The following is a 22,174-nucleotide window of genomic DNA, read 5'->3' as shown; positions in this document are numbered from 1 at the left end:
TGACCCTGTGCCTCATGGGAACAGTCTAGCCCGAACTGCCAAGCCATGTCTTCCCTGAACCGGAAAAAAACATCCTGGGACCTGTTTCGGGTTCATAACCCTCATCAGGCAGGCTATCTTGAATCCAGTGGCAAAGTGAGCAAGGGACCCACGTCTGGGCATACCCTGCAAACTTAGGGCGAACAAAGCGATACCAAAGGGGATGATGGACAGAGCATTTGAGCAAGTCAAACACTCACCCCCAGTCAACTGATCTGGGTTTAATCCATCATCATTCTTTAGCTCACTCCACCACCCCAGTTCAGACATGGCCATATGCAAATCAGTTTGACCCTGTGCCTCATGGGAACAGTCCAGCCCGAACTGCCAAGCCATTTCTTCCCTGGACCGGAAACAAGCATCCTGGGACCGGTTTCGGGTTCATAACCCTCATCAGCCAGGCTATCTTGAATCCAGTGGCAAAGTGAGCAAGGGACCCACGTCTGGGCATACCCTGCCAACTTAGGGCGAACAAAGCGATACCAACGGGGATGATGGACGGACCGTTTGAGCAAATCAAACATTCACCCCCAGTCAACTAATCTGGGTTGAATCCATCATCATTGTTTAGCTCACTCCACCACCCCAGTTCAGACATGGCCTTTGCAAATCAGTCTGACCCTGTGCCTCATAGGAACAGTCCAGCCAGAACTGCCAAGCCATGTCTTCCGTGGACTGGATACAAGCATCCTGTGACCAGTTTTGGGTTCATAATCCTCATCAGCCAGGCTATCTTGAATCCAGTGGCAAAGTGAGCAAGGGACCCACGTCTGGGCATACCCTGCCAACTTAGAGCGAACAAAGCGATACCAAAGTGGATGATGGACGGAGCGTTTCAGCAAATCAAACACTCACCCCCAGTCAACTAATCTGTGTTTAATCCATCATCATTCTTTAGCTCACTCCACCACCCCAGTTCAGACATGGCCATATGCAAATCTAACTGACCATGTGCCTCATGGGAACAGTCCAGCCCGAACTGCCAAGCCATGTCTTCCCTGGACCGGAAACAAGTTTCTTGGGACCGGTTTCGGGTTCATAACCCTCATCAGCCAGACTATCTTGAATCCAGTGGCAAAGTGAGCAAGGGACCCACGTCTGGGCATACCCTGCCAGCTTATGGCGAACAAAGCGATACCAAAGGGGATGATGGACGGAGCATTTGAGCAAGTCAAACACTCACCCCCAGTCAACTAATCTGGGTTTAATCCATCATCATTCTTTACCTCACTCCACCTCCCCAGTTCAGATATGGCCATATGCAAATCAGTCTGACCCTGTGCCTCATGGGAACAGTCCAGCCCGAACTGCCAAGCCATGTCTTCCCTGGACCGGAAACAAGCATCCTGGGACCTGTTTCGGGTTCATAACCCTCATCAGCCAGGCTATCTTGAATCCAGTGGCAAAGTGAGCAAGGGACCCACGTCTGGGCATACTCTGCCAACTTAGGGCGAACAAAGCGATACCAAAGGGGATGATGGACGGAGCCTTTGAGCAAGTCAAACACTCACCTCCAGTCAACTAATCTGGGTTTAATCCATCATCATTCTTTAGCTCACTCCACCACCCCAGTTCAGACATGGCCATATGCAAATCAGTCTGACCCTGTGCCTCATGGGAACAGTCCAGCCCGAACTGCCAAGCCATGTCTTCCCTGAACCGGATACAAGCATCCTGAGACTGGTTTCGGGTTCATAACCCTCATCATCCACACTATCTTGAATCCAGTGGCAAAGTGAGCAAGGGACCCATGTCTGGGCACACCCTGCCAACTTAGGGCGAACAAAGCGATACCAAAGGGGATGATGGATGGAGCGTTTGAGCAAATTATACACTCACCCCCAGTCAACTGATCTGGGTTTAATCCATCATCATTCTTTAGCTCACTCCACCACCCCAGTTCATACATGGCCATATGCAAATCAGCCTGACCCTGTGCCTCATGGGAACAGTCTAGCCCAAACTGCCAAGCCATGCCTTCCCTGGACCGGAAACAAGCATCCTGGGACCGGTTTCAGGTTCATAACCCTCATCAGCCAGGCTATCTTGAATCCAGTGGCAAAGTGAGCAAGGGACCCACGTCTGGGCATACCCTGCCAGCTTAGGGCGAACAAAGCGATACCAAAGGGGATGATGGACGGAGCATTTGAGCAAGTCAATCACTCACCCCCAGTCAACTAATCTGGGTTTAATCCATCATCATTCTTTAGCTCACTCCACCTCCCCAGTTCAGACATGGCCATATGCAAATCAGTCTGACCCTGTGCCTCATGGGAACAGTCCAGCCCGAACTGCCAAGCCATGTCTTCCCTGGACCAGAAACAAGCATCCTGGGACCTGTTTCGTGTTCATAACCCTCATCAGCCAGGCTATCTTGAATCCATTGGCAAAGTGAGCAAGGGACCCACGTCTGGGCATACCCTGCAAACTTAGGGCGAACAAAGCGATACTAAAGGGGATGATGGACGGAGCGTTTGAGCAAGTCAAACACTGAACCCCAGTCAACTGATCTGGGTTTAATCCATCATCATTCTTTAGCTCACTCCACCACCCCAGTTCAGACATGGCCATATGCAAATTAGTTTGACACTGTGCCTCATGGGAACAGTCCAGCCCAAACTGCCAAGCCATTTCTTCCCTGGACCGGAAACAGGCATCCTGGGACCAGTTTCGGGATCATAACCCTCATCAGCCATGCTATCTTGAATCCAGAGGCAAAGTGAGCAAGGGACCCACGTCTGGGCATACCCTGCCAACTTAGGGCGAACAAAGCGATACCAAAGGGGATGAAGGACGGAGCGCTCAAGCAAATCAAACACTCGACCCCAGTCAACTAATCTGGGTTTAATCCATCATCATTCTTTAGCTCACTCCACCACCCCAGTTCAGACATGGCCATATGCAAATCAGTCTGACCCTGTGCCTCATGGGAACACTCCAGCCCGAACTGCCAAGCCATGTCTTCCCTGAACTGGATACAAGCATCCTGGGACCGGTTTCGGGTTCATAACCCTCATCAGCCAGGCTATCTTGAATCCAGTGGCAAAGTGAGCAGGGGACCCACATCTGGGCATACCCTGCCAACTTAGGGCGAACAAAGCGATACCAAAGGGGATGATGGACGGAGCTATTGAGCAAATCAAACACTCACCCCAGTCAACTGATCTGGGTTTAATTCATCATCATGCTTTATCTCACTCCACCACCCCAGTTCAGACATGGCCATATGCAAATCAGTCTGACCCTGTGCCTCATGGGAACACTCCAGCCCGAACTGCCAAGCCATGTCTTCCCTGAACTGGATACAAGCATCCTGGGACCGATATCGGGTTCATAACCCTCATCAGCCAGACTATCTTGAATCCAGTGGCAAAGTGAGCAAGGGACCCACGTCTGGGCACACCCTGCCAACTTAGGGCGAACAAAGCGATACCAAAGGGGATGATGGATGGAGCGTTTGAGCAAATCATACACTAACCCAAAGTCAACTGATCTGGGTTTAATCCATCATCATTCTTTAGCTCACTCCACCACCCCAGTTCAGACATGGCCATATGCAAATCAGCCTGACCCTGTGCCTCATGGGAACAGTCTACCCCGAACTACCAAGCCATGTCTTCCCTGGACCGGAAACAAGCATCCTAGGACCGGTTTCAGGTTCATAACCCTCATCAGCCAGGCAATCTTGAATCCAGTGGCAAAGTGAGCAAGAGACCCACGTCTGGGCATACCCTGCCAGCTTAGGGCGAACAAAGCGATACCAAAGGGGATGATGGACGGAGCATTTGAGCAAGTCAAACACTCACCCCAGTCAACTGATCTGGGTTTAATCCATCATCATTCTTTAGCTCACTCCACCACTCCAGTTCAGACATGGCAATATGCAAATCAGTCTGACCCTGTGCCTCATGGGAGCAGTCCAGCCCGAACTGCCAAGCCATGTCTTCCCTGGACCGGAAACAAGTTTCCTGGGACCGGTTTCGGGTTCATAACCCTCATCAGCCCAGCTATCTTGAATCCAGTGGCAAAGTGAGCAAGGGACCCACGTCTGGGCGTACCCTGCCAACTTAGGGCGAACAAAGCGATACCAAAGGGGATGATGGATGGAGCGTTTGAGCAAATCATACACTCACCCCCAGTCAAATGATCTGGGTTTAATCCATCATCATTCTTTAGCTCACTCCACCACCCCAGTTCAGACATGGCCATATGCAAATCAGTCTGACCCTGTGCCTCATGGGAACAGTCCAGCCCGAACTGCCAAGCCATGTCTTCCCTGGACCGGATTTGGGAAAAAGGGGGTAGTGATGGACAGAGTTTCTGAATGATGCAGAATACTCTTACCAAGTCAAGAGATCATGGTTTTAATCCATCACCGTTTTTTAGCTCACTGCACCATCCCAGCTCAGAACCTGGCTACATGCAAATTAGTCTGTACCTGTCCCAGTGCATGATGGGAACAGGGCAAACCAAACTACCAAGCCAATTCTTATACTGGGAAGGAAACAAGCTTCCGGGGACCGGTTTCTGGCATCACAGCCTTCGTCGGCCCAGCTTGCCTGAATCCTGATGGCGCAATGAGCAAGGGACTCACGTCTGAGCATACCCTCCCACACTGAGTGTGGATAAAATCGATTTGGGAAAAAGGGGGTAGTGATGGACAGAGTTTCTGAATGATGCAGAATACTCTTACCAAGTCAAGAGATCATGGTTTTAATCCATCACCGTTTTTTAGCTCACTGCACCATCCCAGCTCAGAACCTGGCTACATGCAAATTAGTCTGTACCTGTCCCAGTGCATGATGGGAACAGGGCAAACCAAACTACCAAGCCAATTCTTATACTGGGAAGGAAACAAGCTTCCGGGGACCGGTTTCTGGCATCACAGCCTTCGTCGGCCCGGCTTGCCTGAATCCTGATGGCGCAATGAGCAAGGGACTCACGTCTGAGCATACCCTCCCACACTGAGTGTGGATAAAATCGATTTGGGAAAAAGGGGGTAGTGATGGACAGAGTTTCTGAATGATGCAGAATACTCTTACCAAGTCAAGAGATCATGGTTTTAATCCATCACCGTTTTTTAGCTCACTGCACCATCCCAGCTCAGAACCTGGCTACATGCAAATTAGTCTGTACCTGTCCCAGTGCATGATGGGAACAGGGCAAACCAAACTACCAAGCCAATTCTTATACTGGGAAGGAAACAAGCTACGGGGACCGGTTTCTGGCATCACAGCCTTCGTCGGCCCGGCTTGCCTGAATCCTGATGGCGCAATGAGCAAGGGACTCATGTCTGAGCATACCCTCCCACACTGAGTGTGGATAAAATCGATTTGGGAAAAAGGGGGTAGTGATGGACAGAGTTTCTGAATGATGCAGAATACTCTTACCAAGTCAAGAGATCATGGTTTTAATCCATCACCGTTTTTTAGCTCACTGCACCATCCCAGCTCAGAACCTGGCTACATGCAAATTAGTCTGTACCTGTCCCAGTGCATGATGGGAACAGGGCAAACCAAACTACCAAGCCAATTCTTATACTGGGAAGGAAACAAGCTTCCGGGGACCGGTTTCTGGCATCACAGCCTTCGTCGGCCCGGCTTGCCTGAATCCTGATGGCGCAATGAGCAAGGGACTCACGTCTGAGCATACCCTCCCACACTGAGTGTGGATAAAATCGATTTGGGAAAAAGGGGGTAGTGATGGACAGAGTTTCTGAATGATGCAGAATACTCTTACCAAGTCAAGAGATCATGGTTTTAATCCATCACCGTTTTTTAGCTCACTGCACCATCCCAGCTCAGAACCTGGCTACATGCAAATTAGTCTGTACCTGTCCCAGTGCATGATGGGAACAGGGCAAACCAAACTACCAAGCCAATTCTTATACTGGGAAGGAAACAAGCTTCCGGGGACCGGTTTCTGGCATCACAGCCTTCGTCGGCCCGGCTTGCCTGAATCCTGATGGTGCAATGAGCAAGGGACTCACGTCTGAGCATACCCTCCCACACTGAGTGTGGATAAAATCGATTTGGGAAAAAGGGGGTAGTGATGGACAGAGTTTCTGAATGATGCAGAATACTCTTACCAAGTCAAGAGATCATGGTTTTAATCCATCACCGTTTTTTAGCTCACTGCACCATCCCAGCTCAGAACCTGGCTACATGCAAATTAGTCTGTACCTGTCCCAGTGCATGATGGGAACAGGGCAAACCAAACTACCAAGCCAATTCTTATACTGGGAAGGAAACAAGCTTCCGGGGACCGGTTTCTGGCATCACAGCCTTCGTCGGCCCGGCTTGCCTGAATCCTGATGGCGCAATGAGCAAGGGACTCACGTCTGAGCATACCCTCCCACACTGAGTGTGGATAAAATCGATTTGGGAAAAAGGGGGTAGTGATGGACAGAGTTTCTGAATGATGCAGAATACTCTTACCAAGTCAAGAGATCATGGTTTTAATCCATCACCGTTTTTTAGCTCACTGCACCATCCCAGCTCAGAACCTGGCTACATGCAAATTAGTCTGTACCTGTCCCAGTGCATGATGGGAACAGGGCAAACCAAACTACCAAGCCAATTCTTATACTGGGAAGGAAACAAGCTTCCGGGGACCGGTTTCTGGCATCACAGCCTTCGTCGGCCCGGCTTGCCTGAATCCTGATGGCGCAATGAGCAAGGGACTCACGTCTGAGCATACCCTCCCACACTGAGTGTGGATAAAATCGATTTGGGAAAAAGGGGGTAGTGATGGACAGAGTTTCTGAATGATGCAGAATACTCTTACCAAGTCAAGAGATCATGGTTTTAATCCATCACCGTTTTTTAGCTCACTGCACCATCCCAGCTCAGAACCTGGCTACATGCAAATTAGTCTGTACCTGTCCCAGTGCATGATGGGAACAGGGCAAACCAAACTACCAAGCCAATTCTTATACTGGGAAGGAAACAAGCTTCCGGGGACCGGTTTCTGGCATCACAGCCTTCGTCGGCCCGGCTTGCCTGAATCCTGATGCGCAATGAGCAAGGGACTCACGTCTGAGCATACCCTCCCACACTGAGTGTGGATAAAATCGATTTGGGAAAAAGGGGGTAGTGACTAATTTGCATGTAGCCAGGTTCTGAGCTGGGATGGTGCAGTGAGCTAAAAAACGGTGATGGATTAAAACCATGATCTCTTGACTTGGTAAGAGTATTCTGCATCATTCAGAAACTCTGTCCATCACTACCCCCTTTTCCCAAATCGATTTTATCCACACTCAGTGTGGGAGGGTATGCTCAGACGTGAGTCCCTTGCTCATTGCACCATCAGGATTCAGGCAAGCCGGGCCGACGAAGGCTGTGATGCCAGAAACCGGTCCCCGGAAGCTTGTTTCCTTCCCAGTATAAGAATTGGCTTGGTAGTTTGGTTTGCCCTGTTCCCATCATGCACTGGGACAGGTACAGACTAATTTGCATGTAGCCAGGTTCTGAGCTGGGATGGTGCAGTGAGCTAAAAAACGGTGGTGGATTAAAACCATGATCTCTTGACTTGGTAAGAGTATTCTGCATCATTCAGAAACTCTGTCCATCACCACCCCCTTTTCCCAAATCGATTTTATCCACACTCAGTGTGGGAGGGTATGCTCAGACGTGAGTCCAATGCTCATTGCACCATCAGGATTCAGGCAAGCCGGGCCGACGAAGGCTGTGATGCCAGAAACCGGTCCCCGGAAGCTTGTTTCCTTCCCAGTATAAGAATTGGCTTGGTAGTTTGGTTTGCCCTGTTCCCATCATGCACTGGGACAGGTACAGACTAATTTGCATGTAGCCAGGTTCTGAGCTGGGATGGTGCAGTGAGCTAAAAAACGGTGGTGGATTAAAACCATGATCTCTTGACTTGGTAAGAATATTCTGCATCATTCAGAAACTCTGTCCATCACCACCCCCTTTTCCCAAATCGATTTTATCCACACTCAGTGTGGGAGGGTATGCTCAGACGTGAGTCCCTTGCTCATTGCACCATCAGGATTCAGGCAAGCCGGGCCGACGAAGGCTGTGATGCCAGAAACCGGTCCCCGGAAGCTTGTTTCCTTCCCAGTATAAGAATTGGCTTGGTAGTTTGGTTTGCCCTGTTCCCATCATGCACTGGGACAGGTACAGACTAATTTGCATGTAGCCAGGTTCTGAACTGGGATGGTGCAGTGAGCTAAAAAACGGTGGTGGATTATAACCATGATCTCTTGACTTGGTAAGAGTATTCTGCATCATTCAGAAACTCTGTCCATCACCACCCCCTTTTCCCAAATCGATTTTATCCACACTCAGTGTGGGAGGGTATGCTCAGACGTGAGTCCCTTGCTCATTGCACCATCAGGATTCAGGCAAGCCGGGCCGACGAAGGCTGTGATGCCAGAAACCGGTCCCCGGAAGCTTGTTTCCTTCCCAGTATAAGAATTGGCTTGGTAGTTTGGTTTGCCCTGTTCCCATCATGCACTGGGACAGGTACAGACTAATTTGCATGTAGCCAGGTTCTGAGCTGGGATGGTGCAGTGAGCTAAAAAACGGTGGTGGATTAAAACCATGATCTCTTGACTTGGTAAGAGTATTCTGCATCATTCAGAAACTCTGTCCATCACCACCCCCTTTTCCCAAATCGATTTTATCCACACTCAGTGTGGGAGGGTATGCTCAGACGTGAGTCCCTTGCTCATTGCACCATCAGGATTCAGGCAAGCCGGGCCGACGAAGGCTGTGATGCCAGAAACCGGTCCCCGGAAGCTTGTTTCCTTCCCAGTATAAGAATTGGCTTGGTAGTTTGGTTTGCCCTGTTCCCATCATGCACTGGGACAGGTACAGACTAATTTGCATGTAGCCAGGTTCTGAGCTGGGATGGTGCAGTGAGCTAAAAAACGGTGGTGGATTAAAACCATGATCTCTTGACTTGGTAAGAGTATTCTGCATCATTCAGAAACTCTGTCCATCACCACCCCCTTTTCCCAAATCGATTTAATCCACACTCAGTGTGGGAGGGTATGCTCAGACGTGAGTCCCTTGCTCATTGCACCATCAGGATTCAGGCAAGCCGGGCCGACGAAGGCTGTGATGCCAGAAACCGGTCCCCGGAAGCTTGTTTCCTTCCCAGTATAAGAATTGGCTTGGTAGTTTGGTTTGCCCTGTTCCCATCATGCACTGGGACAGGTACAGACTAATTTGCATGTAGCCAGGTTCTGAGCTGGGATGGTGCAGTGAGCTAAAAAACGGTGGTGGATTAAAACCATGATCTCTTGACTTGGTAAGAGTATTCTGCATCATTCAGAAACTCTGTCCATCACCACCCCCTTTTCCCTGGACCGGAAACAAGCATCCTGGGACCTGTTTCGGGTTCATAACCCTCATCAGCCAGGCTATCTTGAATCCAGTGGCAAAGTGAGCAAGGGATCCACGTCTGGGCATACCCTGCAATCTTAGGGCGAACAAAGTGATACCAAAGGGGATGATGGACGGAGCATTTGAGCAAGTCAAACACTCACCCCCAGTCAACTGATCTGGGTTTAATCCATCATCATTCTTTAGCTCACTCCACCACCCCAGTACAGAAATGGCCATATGCAAATCAGTTTGACCCTGTGCCTCATGGGAACAGTCCAGCCCGAACTGCCAAGCCATTTCTTCCCTGGACCGGAAACAAGCATCCTGGGACCGGTTTCGGGATCATAACCCTCATTAGCCATGCTATCTTGAATCCAGTGGCAAAGTGAGCAAGGGACCCACGTCTGGGCATACCCTGCCAACTTAGGGCGAACAAAGCGATACCAAAGGGGATGATGGACGGAGCGTTTGAGCAAATCAAACATTCACCCCCAGTCAACTGATCTGGTTTAAATCCATCATCATTCTTTAGCTCACTCCACCACCCCAGTTCAGACATGGCCATATGCAAATCAGTTTGACCCTGTGCCTCATGGGAACAGTCCAGCCCGAACTGCCAAGCCATTTCTTCCCTGGACCAGAAACAAGCATCCTGGGACCGGTTTCGGGTTCATAACCCTCATCAGCCAGGCTATCTTGAATCCAGTGACAAAGTGAGCAAGGGACCCACGTCTGGGCATACCCTGCCAACTTAGGGCGAACAAAGCGATACCAATGGGGATGATGGACGGACCGTTTGAGCAAATCAAACATTCACCCCCAGTCAACTAATCTGGGTTGAATCCATCATCATTGTTTAGCTCACTCCACCACCCCAGTTCAGACATGGCCATATGCAAATCAGTCTGACCCTGTGCCTCATAGGAACAGTCCAGCCCGAACTGCCAAGCCATGTCTTCCGTGGACCGGATACAAGCATCCTGTGACCGGTTTTGGGTTCATAACCCTCATCAGCCAGGCTATCTTGAATCCAGTGGCAAAGTGAGCAAGGGACCCACGTCTGGGCATACCCTGCCAACTTAGAGTGAACAAAGCGATACCAAAGTGGATGATGGACGGAGCGTTTGAGCAAATCAAACACTCACCCCCAGTCAACTAATCTGGGTTGAATCCATCATCATTGTTTAGCTCACTCCACCACCCCAGTTCAGACATGGCCATATGCAAATCAGTCTGACCATGTGCCTCATGGGAACAGTCCAGCCCGAACTGCCAAGCCATGTCTTCCCTGGACCGGAAACAAGTTTCCTGGGACCGGTTTCGGGTTCATAACACTCATCAGCCAGACTATCTTGAATCCAGTGGCAAAGTGACCAAGGGACCCACGTCTGGGCACACCCTGCCAACATAGGGCGAACAAAGCGATACCAAAGGGGATGATGGATGGAGCGTTTGAGCAAATCATACACTCACCCCTAGTCAACTGATCTGGGTTTAATCCATCATCATTCTTTAGCTCACTCCACCACCCCAGTTCAGACATGGCCAAATGCAAATCAGTCTGACCCTGTGCCTCATGGGAACAGTCCAGCCCGAACTGCCAAGCCATGTCTTCCCTGTACCGGAAACAAGCATCCTGGGACCTATTTCGGGTTCATAACCCTCATCAGCCAGGCTATCTTGAATCCAGTGGCAAAGTGAGCAAGGGACCCACGTCTGGGCATACCCTGGAAACTTAGGGCGAACAAAGCGATACCAAAGGGGATGATGGACGGAGCATTTGAGCAAGTCAAACACTCAACCCCAGTCAACTGATCTGGGTTTAATCCATCATAATTCTTTAGCTCACTCCACCACCCCAGTTCAGACATGGCCATATGCAAATCAGTTTGACCCTGTGCCTCATGGAAACAGTCCAGCCCGAACTGCCAAGCCATTTCTTCCCTGGACCGGAAACAAGCATCATGGGACCGGTTTTGGGTTCATAACTCTCATCAGCCATGCTATCTTGAATCCAGTGGCAAAGTGAGCAAGGGACCCACGTCTGGGCATACCCTGCCAACTTAGGGCGAACAAAGCGATTCCAAAGGGGATGATGGACGGAGCGTTTGAGCAAATCAAACACTCACCCCCAGTCAACTGATCTGGTTTAAATCCATCATCATTCTTTAGCTCACTCCACCACCCCAGTTCAGACATGGCCATATGCAAATCAGTCTGACCCTGTGCCTCATAGGAACAGTCCAGCCCGAACTGCCAAGCCATGTCTTCCATGGACCGAATACAAGATTCCTGTTACCGGTTTTGGGTTCATAACCCTCATCAGCCAGGCTATCTTGAATCCAGTGCCAAAGTGAGCAATGGACCCACGTCTGGGCATTCCCTGCCAACTTAGAGCGAACAAAGCGATACCAAAGGGGATGATGGACGGAGCGTTTGAGCAAATCAAACACTCACCCCCAGTCAACTAATCTGTGTTTAATCCATCATCATTCTTTAGCTCACTCCACCACCCCAGTTCAGACATGGCCATATGCAAATTAGTCTGACCCTGTGCCTCATGGGAACAGTCCAGCCCGAACTGCCAAGCCATGTCTTCCCTGGACCGGAAACAAGCATCCTGGGACCGGTTTTGGGTTCATAACACTCATCTGCCAGGCTATCTTGAATCCAGTGGCAAAGTGAGCAAGGGACCCACGTCTGGGCATACCCTGCCAACTTAGGGCGAACAAAGCGATACCAAAGGGGATGATGGACAGAGCGCTTGAGCAAATCAAACATTCACCCCCAGTCAACTAATCTGGGTTTAATCCATCATCATTCTTTAGCTCACTCCACCACCCCAGTTCAGACATGGCCATATGCAAATCAGTCTGACCCTGTGCCTCATGGGAACAGTCCAGCCCGAACTGCCAAGCCATGTCTTCCCTGGACCGGAAACAAGCATCCTGGGACCTGTTTCGGGTTCATAACCCTCATCAGCCAGGCTATCTTGAATCCAGTGGCAAAGTGAGCAAGGGACCCACGTCTGGGCATACCCTGCAAACTTAGGGCGAACAAAGCAATACCAAAGGGGATGATGGACGGAACGTTTGAGCAAGTCAAACACTCACCCCCAGTCAACTGATCTGGGTTTAATCCATCATCATTCTTTAGCTCACTCCTCCACCCCAGTTCAGACATGGCCATATGCAAATCAGTTTGACCCTGTGCCTCATGGGAACAGTCCAGCCCGAACTGGCAAGCCATGTCTTCCCTGGACGGGAAACAAGCATCCTGGGACCGGTTTCGGGTTAATAACACTCATCAGCCAGGCTATCTTGAATCCAGTGGCAATGTGAGCAAGGGACCCACGTCTGGGCATACCCTGCCAACTTACGGCGAACAAAGCGATACCAATGGGGATGATGGACGGACCGTTTGAGCAAATCAAACATTCACCCCCAGTCAACTAATCTGGGTTGAATCCATCATCATTGTTTAGCTCACTCCACCACCCCAGTTCAGACATGGCCATATGCAAATCAGTCTGACCCTGTGCCTCATAGGAACAGTCCAGCCCGAACTGCCAAGCCATGTCTTCCATGGACCGGATACAAGCATCCTGTTACCGGTTTTGGGTTCATAACCCTCATCAGCCAGGCTATCTTGAATCCAGTGCCAAAGTGAGCAATGGACCCACGTCTGGGCATTACCTGCCAACTTAGAGCGAACAAAGCGATACCAAAGGGGATGATGGACGGAGCGTTTGAGCAAATCAAACACTCACCCCCAGTCAACTAATCTGTGTTTAATCCATCATCATTCTTTAGCTCACTCCACCACCCCAGTTCAGACATGGCCATATGCAAATTAGTCTGACCCTGTGCCTCATGGGAACACTCCAGCCCGAACTGCCAAGCCATGTCTTCCCTGGACCATAAACAAGCATCCTAGGACCGGTTTCAGGTTCATAACCCTCATCAGCCAGGCTATCTTGAATCCAGTGGCAAAGTGAGCAAGGGACCCACGTCTGGGCATACCCTGCCAGCTTAGGGCGAACAAAGCGATACCAAAGGGGATGATGGACGGAGCGTTTGAGCAAATCAAACACTCACCCCCAGTCAACTGATCTGGGTTTAATCCATCATCATTCTTTAGCTCACTCCACCACCCCAGTTCAGACATGGCCATATGCAAAACAGTCTGACCCTGTGCCTCATGGGAGCAGTCCAGCCCGAACTGCAAAGCCATATCTTCCCTGGACCGGAAACAAGCATCCTGGGACCTGTTTCGGGTTCATAACCCTCATCAACCAGGCTATCTTGAATCAAGTGGCAAAGTGAGCAAGGGACCCACGTCTGGGCATACCCTGCAAACTTAGGGCGAACAAAGCGATACCAAAGGGGATGATGGACGGAGCGTTTGAGCAAGTCAAACACTCACCCCAAGTCAACTGATCTAGGTTTAATCCATCATCATTCATTAGCCCACTCCACCACCCCAGTTCAGACATGGCCATATGCAAATCAGTCTGACCCTGTGCCTCATGGGAACAGTCCAGCCCAAACTGCAAAGCCATGTCTTCCCTGGATCAGAAACAAGCATCCTGGTAACGGTTTCGGGTTCATAACACTCATCAGCCAGGCTATCTTGAATCCAGTGGCAAAGTGAGCAAGGGACCCACGTCTAGGCATACCCTGCCAACTTAGGGCAAACAAAGCGATACCAAAGGGGATGATGGATGGAGCGTTTGAGCAAATCAAACACTCACCCCCAGTCAACTGATCTGAGTTTAATCCATCATCATTCGTTAGCTCACTCCACCACCCCAGTTCAGACATGGCCATATGCAAATTAGTCTGACCCTGTGCCTCATGGGAACAGTCCAGCCCGAACTGCCAAGCCATGTCTTCCCTGAACCGGATACAAGCATCCTGGGACCGGTTTCGGGTTCATAACCCTCATCAGCCAGACTATCTTGAATCCAGCGGCAAAGTTAGCAAGGGACCCACGTCTGGACACACCCTGCCAACTTAGGGCGAACAAAGCGATACCAAAGGGGATGATGGATGGAGCGTTTGAGCAAATCATACACTCACCCCCAGTCAACTGATCTGGGTTTAATCTATCGTCATTCTTTAGCTCACTCCACCACCCCAGTTCAGACATATGCAAATCAGTCTGACCCTGTGCCTCATGGGAACAGTCCAGCCCGAACTGCCAAGTCATGTCTTCCCTGGACTGGATACAAGCATCCTGTGACCGCTTTCGGGTTCATACTTCATACCCCTCATCAGCCAGGCTATCTTGAATCCAGTGGCAAAGTGAGCAAGGGACCCACGTCTGGGCATACCCTGCCAACTTAGGGCGAACAAAGCGATACCAAAGGGGATGATGGACGGAGCGTTTGGGCAAATCAAACACTCACCCCCAGTCAACTGATCTGGGTTCAATCCATCATCCTTCTTTAGCCCACTCCACCACCCCAGTTCAGACATGGCCATATGCAAATCAGTCTGACCCTGTGCCTCATGGGAACAGTCCAGCCCGAACTGCCAAGTCATGTCTTCCCTGGATCGGAAACAAGCATCCTGGGAACGGTTTCGGGTTTATAACCCTCATCAGCCAGGCTATCTTGAATCCAGTGGCAAAGTGAGCAAGGGACCCACGTCTAGGCATACCCTGCCAACTTAGGGCGAACAAAGAGATACCAAAGTGGATGATGGACGGAGCGTTTGAGCAAATCAAACACTCACCCGCAGTCAACTGATCTGGGTTTAATCCATCATCATTCTTTAGCTCACTCCACCACCCCAGGTCAGACATATGCAAATCAGTCTGACCCTGTGCCTCATGGGAACAGTCCAGCCCGAACTGCCAATCCATGTCTTCCCTGTACCGGAAACAGGTATCCTGGGACCAGTTTAGGGTTCAAAACTCTCATCAGCCAGGCTATCTTGAATCCAGTGGCAAAGTGAGCAAGGGACCCACGTCTGGGCATACCCTGGCAACTTAGGGCGAACAAAGCGATACCAAAGGGGATGATGGATGGAGCTTTTGAGCAAATCATACACTCACCCCCAGTCAACTGATCTGGGTTTAATCCATGATCATTCTCTAGCTCACTCCACCACCCCCGTTCAGACATGGCCATATGCAAATCAGTCTGACCCTGTGCCTCATGGGAACAGTCCAGCCCGAACTGCCAAGCCATATCTTCCCTGGACCGGAAACAAGCATCCTGGGATCTGTTTCGGGTTCATAACCCTCATCAGCCAGGCTATCTTGAATCCAGTGGTAAAGTGAGCAAGGGACCCACGTCTGGGCATACCCTGCAGACTTAGGGCGAACAAAGCGATACCAAAGGGGATGATGGACGGAGCGTTTGAGCAAGTCAAACACTCACCCCCAGTCAACTGATCTGGGTTTAATCCATCATCATTCTTTAGCTCACTCCACCACCCCAGTTCAGACATGGCCATATGCAAATCAGTTTGACCCTGTGCCTCATGGGAACAGTCCAGCACGAACTGCCAAGCCATTTCTTCCCTGGACCGGAAACAAGCATCCTGGGACCGGTTTCGGGTTCATAACCCTCATCAGCCATGTTATCTTGAATCCAGTGGCAAAGTGATCAAGGGACCCACGTCTGGGCATACCCTGCCAACTTAGGGCGAACAAAGCGATACCAAAGGGGATTATGGACGGAGCGTTTGAGCAAATCAAACACTCACCCCCAGTCAACTGATCTGGTTTATATCCATCATCATTCTTTAGCTCACTCCACCACCCCAGTTCAGACATGGCCAAATGCAAATCAGTCTGACCCTGTGCCTCATGGGAACAGTCCAGCCCGAACTGCCAAGCCATGTCTTCCCTGGATCGGAAACAAGCATCCTGGGAATGGTTTCGGGTTCATAACCCTCATCAGCCAGGCTATCTTGAATCCAGTGGCAAAGTGAGCAAGGGACCCACGTCTAGGCATACCCTGCCAACTTAGGGCGATCAAAGCGATACCAAAGGGGATGATGGACGGAGCGTTTGAGCAAATCAAACACTCACCCCCAGTCAACTGATCTGGGTTTAATCCATCATCATTCTTTAGCTCACTCCACCACCCCAGTTCAGACATGGCCATATGCAAATTAGTCTGAACCTGTGCCTCATGGGAACAGTCCAGCCCGAACTGCCAAGCCATGTCTTCCCTTCACCTGAAACAAGCATCCTGGGACAGGTTTCGAGTTCATAACCCTCATCAGCCAGGCTATCTTGAATCCAGTGGCAAAGTGAGCAAGGGACCCACGTCTGGGCATACCCTGCCAACTTAGGGCGAACAAAGCGATACCAAAGGGGATGATGGACGGAGCGTTTGAGCAAATCAAACACTCACCCCCAGTCAACTGATCTGGGTTTAATCCATCATCATTCTTTAGCTCACTCCACCACCCCAGTTCAGACATGGCCATATGCAAATCAGTCTGACCCTGTGCCTCATGGGAACAGTTCAGCCTGAACTGCCAACCTATGTCTTCCCTGCACCGGAAACAAGCATCCTGGGACCGGTATCGGGTGCATAACCCTAATCAGCCAGGCTAACTTGAATCCAGTGGCAAAGTGAGCAAGGGAACTACGTCTGGGCATACCCTGCCAACTTAGGGCGAACAAAGCGATACCAAAGGGGATGATGGACGGAGCGTTTGAACAAATCAAGCACTCATCCCCAGTCAACTAATCTGGGTTTAATCCATCATCATTCTTTATCTCACTCCACCACCCCAGTTCAGACATATGCAAATCAGTCTAACCCTGTGCCTCATGGGAACAGTCCAGCCCGAACTGCCAAGCCATGTCTTCCCTGGACTGGATACAAGCATCCTGTGACCGCTTTCGGGTTCATACTTCATACCACTCATCAGCCAGGCTATCTTGAATCCAGTGGCAAAGTGAGCAAGGGACCCACGTCTGGGCATACCCTGCCAACTTAGGGCGAACAAAGCGATACCAAAGGGGATGATGGATGGAGCGTTTGAGCAAATCATACACTCACCCCCAGTCAACTGATCTGGGTTTAATCCATCATCATTCTTTAGCTCACTCCACCACCCCAGTTCAGACATGGCCATATGCAAATCAGTTTGACCCTGTGCCTCATGGGAACAGTCCAGCCCGAACTGCCAAGCCATGTCTTCCCTTCACCGGAAACAAGCATCCTGAGACCGGCTTCGGGTTCATAACCCTCACCAGCCAGGCTATCTTGAATCCAGTGGCAAAGTGAGCAAGGGACCCACGACTGGGCATACCCTGCCAACTAAGGGCGAACAAAGCGATACCAAAGGGGATGATGGACGGAGCGTTTGAGCAAATCAAACACTCACCCCCAGTCAACTGATCTGGGTTTAATCCATCATCATTCTTTAGCCCACTCCACCACCCCAGTTCAGACATGGCCATATGCAAATCAGTCTGACCCTGTGCCTCATGGGAACAGTCCAGCCCGAACTGCCAAGCCATGTCTTCCCTGGATCGGAAACAAGCATCCTGGGAACGGTTTCGGGTTCATAACTCTCATCAGCCAGGCTATTTTGAATCCAGTGGCAAAGTGAGCAAGGGACCCACGTCTAGGCATACCCTGCCAACTTAGGGCGAACAAAGCGATACCAAAGGGGATGATGGACGGAGCGTTTGAGCAAATCAATCACTCACCCCCAGTAAACTGATCTGGGTTTAATCCATCATCATTCTTTAGCTCACTCCACCACCCCAGTTCAGACATGGCCATATGCAAATTAGTCTGACCCTGTGCCTCATGGGAACAGTCCAGCCTGAACTGCCATGCCATGTCTTCCCTTCACCGGAAACAAGCATCCTGGGAACGCTTTCGGATTCATAACCCTCATCAGCCAGGCTATCTTGAATCCAGTGGCAAAGTGAGCAAGGGAACTTCGTCTGGGCATTCCCTGCCAACTTAGGTCGAACAAAGCGATACCAAAGGGGATGATGGACGGAGCGTTTGAGCAAATCAAGCACTCATCCCCAGTCAACTAATCTGTGTTTAATCCATCATAATTCTTTAGCTCACTCCACCACCCCAGCTCAGACATATGCAAATCAGTCTGACCCTGTGCCTCATGGGAAAGGTTCAGCCCGAACTGCCAACCCATGTCTTCTCTGGACCGGAAACAAGCATCCTGGGACCGCTTTCGGGATCATAACCCTCATCAGCCAGACTATCTTGAATCCAGCGGCACAGTGAGCAAGGGACCCACGTCTGGGCACACCCTGCCAACTTAGGGCGAACAAAGCTATACCAAAGGGGATAATGGATGGAGCGTTTGAGCAAATCATACACTCACCCCCAGTCAACTGATCTGGGTTTATTCCATGATCATTCTTTAGCTCACTCCACCACCCCCGTTCAGACATGGCCATATGCAAATCAGTCTGACCCTGTGCCTCATGGGAACAGTCCAGCCCGAACTGCCAAGCCATATCTTCCCTGGACCGGAAACAAGCATCCTGGGACCTGTTTCGGGTTCATAACCCTCATCAGCCATGCTATCTTGAATCCAGTGGTAAAGTGAGCAAGGGACCCACGTCTGGGCATACCCTGCAGACTTAGGGCGAACAAAGCGATACCAAAGGGGATGATGGACGGAGCGTTTGAGCAAGTCAAACACTCACCCCCAGTCAACTGATCTGGGTTTAATCCATCATCATTCTTTAGCTCACTCCACCACCCCAGTTCAGACATGGCCATATGCAAATCAGTTTGACCCTGTGCCTCATGGGAACAGTCCAGCCCGAACTGCCAAGCCATTTCTTCCCTGCACCGGAAACAAGCATCCTGGGACCGGTATCGGGTGCATAACCCTAATCAGCCAGGCTAACTTGAATCCAGTGGCAAAGTGAGCAAGGGAACTACGTCTGGGCATACCCTGCCAACTTAGGGCGAACAAAGCGATACCAAAGGGGATGATGGACGGAGCGTTTGAACAAATCAAGCACTCATCCCCAGTCAACTAATCTGGGTTTAATCCATCATCATTCTTTATCTCACTCCACCACCCCAGTTCAGACATATGCAAATCAGTCTGACCCTGTGCCTCATGGGAACAGTCCAGCCCGAACTGCCAAGCCATGTCTTCCCTGGACTGGATACAAGCATCCTGTGACCGCTTTCGGGTTCATACTTCATACCACTCATCAGCCAGGCTATCTTGAATCCAGTGGCAAAGTGAGCAAAGGACCCACGTCTGGGCATACCCTGCCAACTTAGGGCGAACAAAGCGATACCAAAGGGGATGATGGATGGAGCGTTTGAGCAAATCATACACTCACCCCCAGTCAACTGATCTGGGTTTAATCCATCATCATTCTTTAGCTCACTCCACCACCCCAGTTCAGACATGGCCATATGCAAATCAGTTTGACCCTGTGCCTCATGGGAACAGTCCAGCCCGAACTGCCAAGCCATGTCTTCCCTTCACCGGAAACAAGCATCCTGAGACCGGCTTCGGGTTCATAACCCTCACCAGCCAGGCTATCTTGAATCCAGTGGCAAAGTGAGCAAGGGACCCACGACTGGGCATACCCTGCCAACTAAGGGCGAACAAAGCGATACCAAAGGGGATGATGGACGGAGCGTTTGAGCAAATCAAACACTCACCCCCAGTCAACTGATCTGGGTTTAATCCATCATCATTCTTTAGCCCACTCCACCACCCCAGTTCAGACATGGCCATATGCAAATCAGTCTGACCCTGTGCCTCATGGGAACAGTCCAGCCCGAACTGCCAAGCCATGTCTTCCCTGGATCGGAAACAAGCATCCTGGGAACGGTTTTGGGTTCATAACTCTCATCAGCCAGGCTATCTTGAATCCAGTGGCAAAGTGAGCAAGGGACCCACGTCTAGGCATACCCTGCCAACTTAGGGCGAACAAAGAGATACCAAAGGGGATGATGGACGGAGCGTTTGAGCAAATCAATCACTCACCCCCAGTAAACTGATCTGGGTTTAATCCATCATCATTCTTTAGCTCACTCCACCACCCCAGTTCAGACATGGCCATATGCAAATTAGTCTGACCCTGTGCCTCATGGGAACAGTCCAGCCTGAACTGCCATGCCATGTCTTCCCTTCACCGGAAACAAGCATCCTGGGACCGCTTTCGGGTTCATAACCCTCATCAGCCAGGCTATCTTGAATCCAGTGGCAAAGTGAGCAAGGGAACTTCGTCTGGGCATTCCCTGCCAACTTAGGTCGAACAAAGCGATACCAAAGGGGATGATGGACGGAGCGTTTGAGCAAATCAAGCACTCATCCCCAGTCAACTAATCTGTGTTTAATCCATCATAATTCTTTAGCTCACTCCACCACCCCAGCTCAGACATATGCAAATCAGTCTGACCCTGTGCCTCATGGGAACAGTTCAGCCCGAACTGCCAACCCATGTCTTCTCTGGACCGGAAACAAGCATCCTGGGACCGCTTTCGGGATCATAACCCTCATCAGCCAGACTATCTTGAATCCAGCGGCAAAGTGAGCAAGGGACCCATGTCTGGGCACACCCTGCCAACTTAGGGCGAACAAAGCTATACCAAAGGGGATGATGGATGGAGCGTTTGAGCAAATCATACACTCACCCCCAGTCAACTGATCTGGGTTTATTCCATGATCATTCTTTAGCTCACTCCACCACCCCCGTTCAGACATGGCCATATGCAAATCAGTCTGACCCTGTGCCTCATGGGAACAGTCCAGCCCGAACTGCCAAGCCATATCTTCCCTGGACCGGAAACAAGCATCCTGGGACCTGTTTCGGGTTCATAACCCTCATCAGCCAGGCTATCTTGAATCCAGTGGTAAAGTGAGCAAGGGACCCACGTCTGGGCATACCCTGCAGACTTAGGGCGAACAAAGCGATACCAAAGGGGATGATGGACGGAGCGTTTGAGCAAGTCAAACACTCACCCCCAGTCAACTGATCTGGGTTTAATCCATCATCATTCTTTAGCTCACTCCACCACCCCAGTTCAGACATGGCCATATGCAAATCAGTTTGACCCTGTGCCTCATGGGAACAGTCCAGCCTGAACTGCCAAGCCATTTCTTCCCTGGACCGGAAACAAGCATCCTGGGACCGGTTTCGGGTTCATAACCCTCATCAGCCATGTTATCTTGAATCCAGTGGCAAAGTGATCAAGGGACCCACGTCTGGGCATACCCTGCCAACTTAGGGCGAACAAAGCGATACCAAAGGGGATGATGGACGGAGCGTTTGAGCAAATCAAACACTCACCCCCAGTCAACTGATCTGGTTTAAATCCATCATCATTCTTTAGCTCACTCCACCACCCCAGTTCAGACATGGCCAAATGCAAATCAGTCTGACCCTGTGCCTCATGGGAACAGTCCAGCCCGAACTGCCAAGCCATGTCTTCCCTGGATCGGAAACAAGCATCCTGGGAATGGTTTCGGGTTCATAACCCTCATCAGCCAGGCTATCTTGAATCCAGTGGCAAAGTGAGCAAGGGACCCACGTCTAGGCATACCCTGCCAACTTAGGGCGATCAAAGCGATACCAAAGGGGATGATGGACGGAGCGTTTGAGCAAATCAAACACTCACCCCCAGTCAACTGATCTGGGTTTAATCCATCATCATTCTTTAGCTCACTCCACCACCCCAGTTCAGACATGGCCATATGCAAATTAGTCTGAACCTGTGCCTCATGGGAACAGTCCAGCCCGAACTGCCAAGCCATGTCTTCCCTTCACCGGAAACAAGCATCCTGGGACAGGTT

This window comes from Triturus cristatus, chromosome 1_1 (assembly GCF_964204655.1).
Source record: "Triturus cristatus chromosome 1_1, aTriCri1.1, whole genome shotgun sequence".
In the NCBI taxonomy this organism is placed as follows: domain Eukaryota; kingdom Metazoa; phylum Chordata; class Amphibia; order Caudata; family Salamandridae; genus Triturus; species Triturus cristatus.
Note: the sequence above shows the minus strand (reverse complement) of the source record.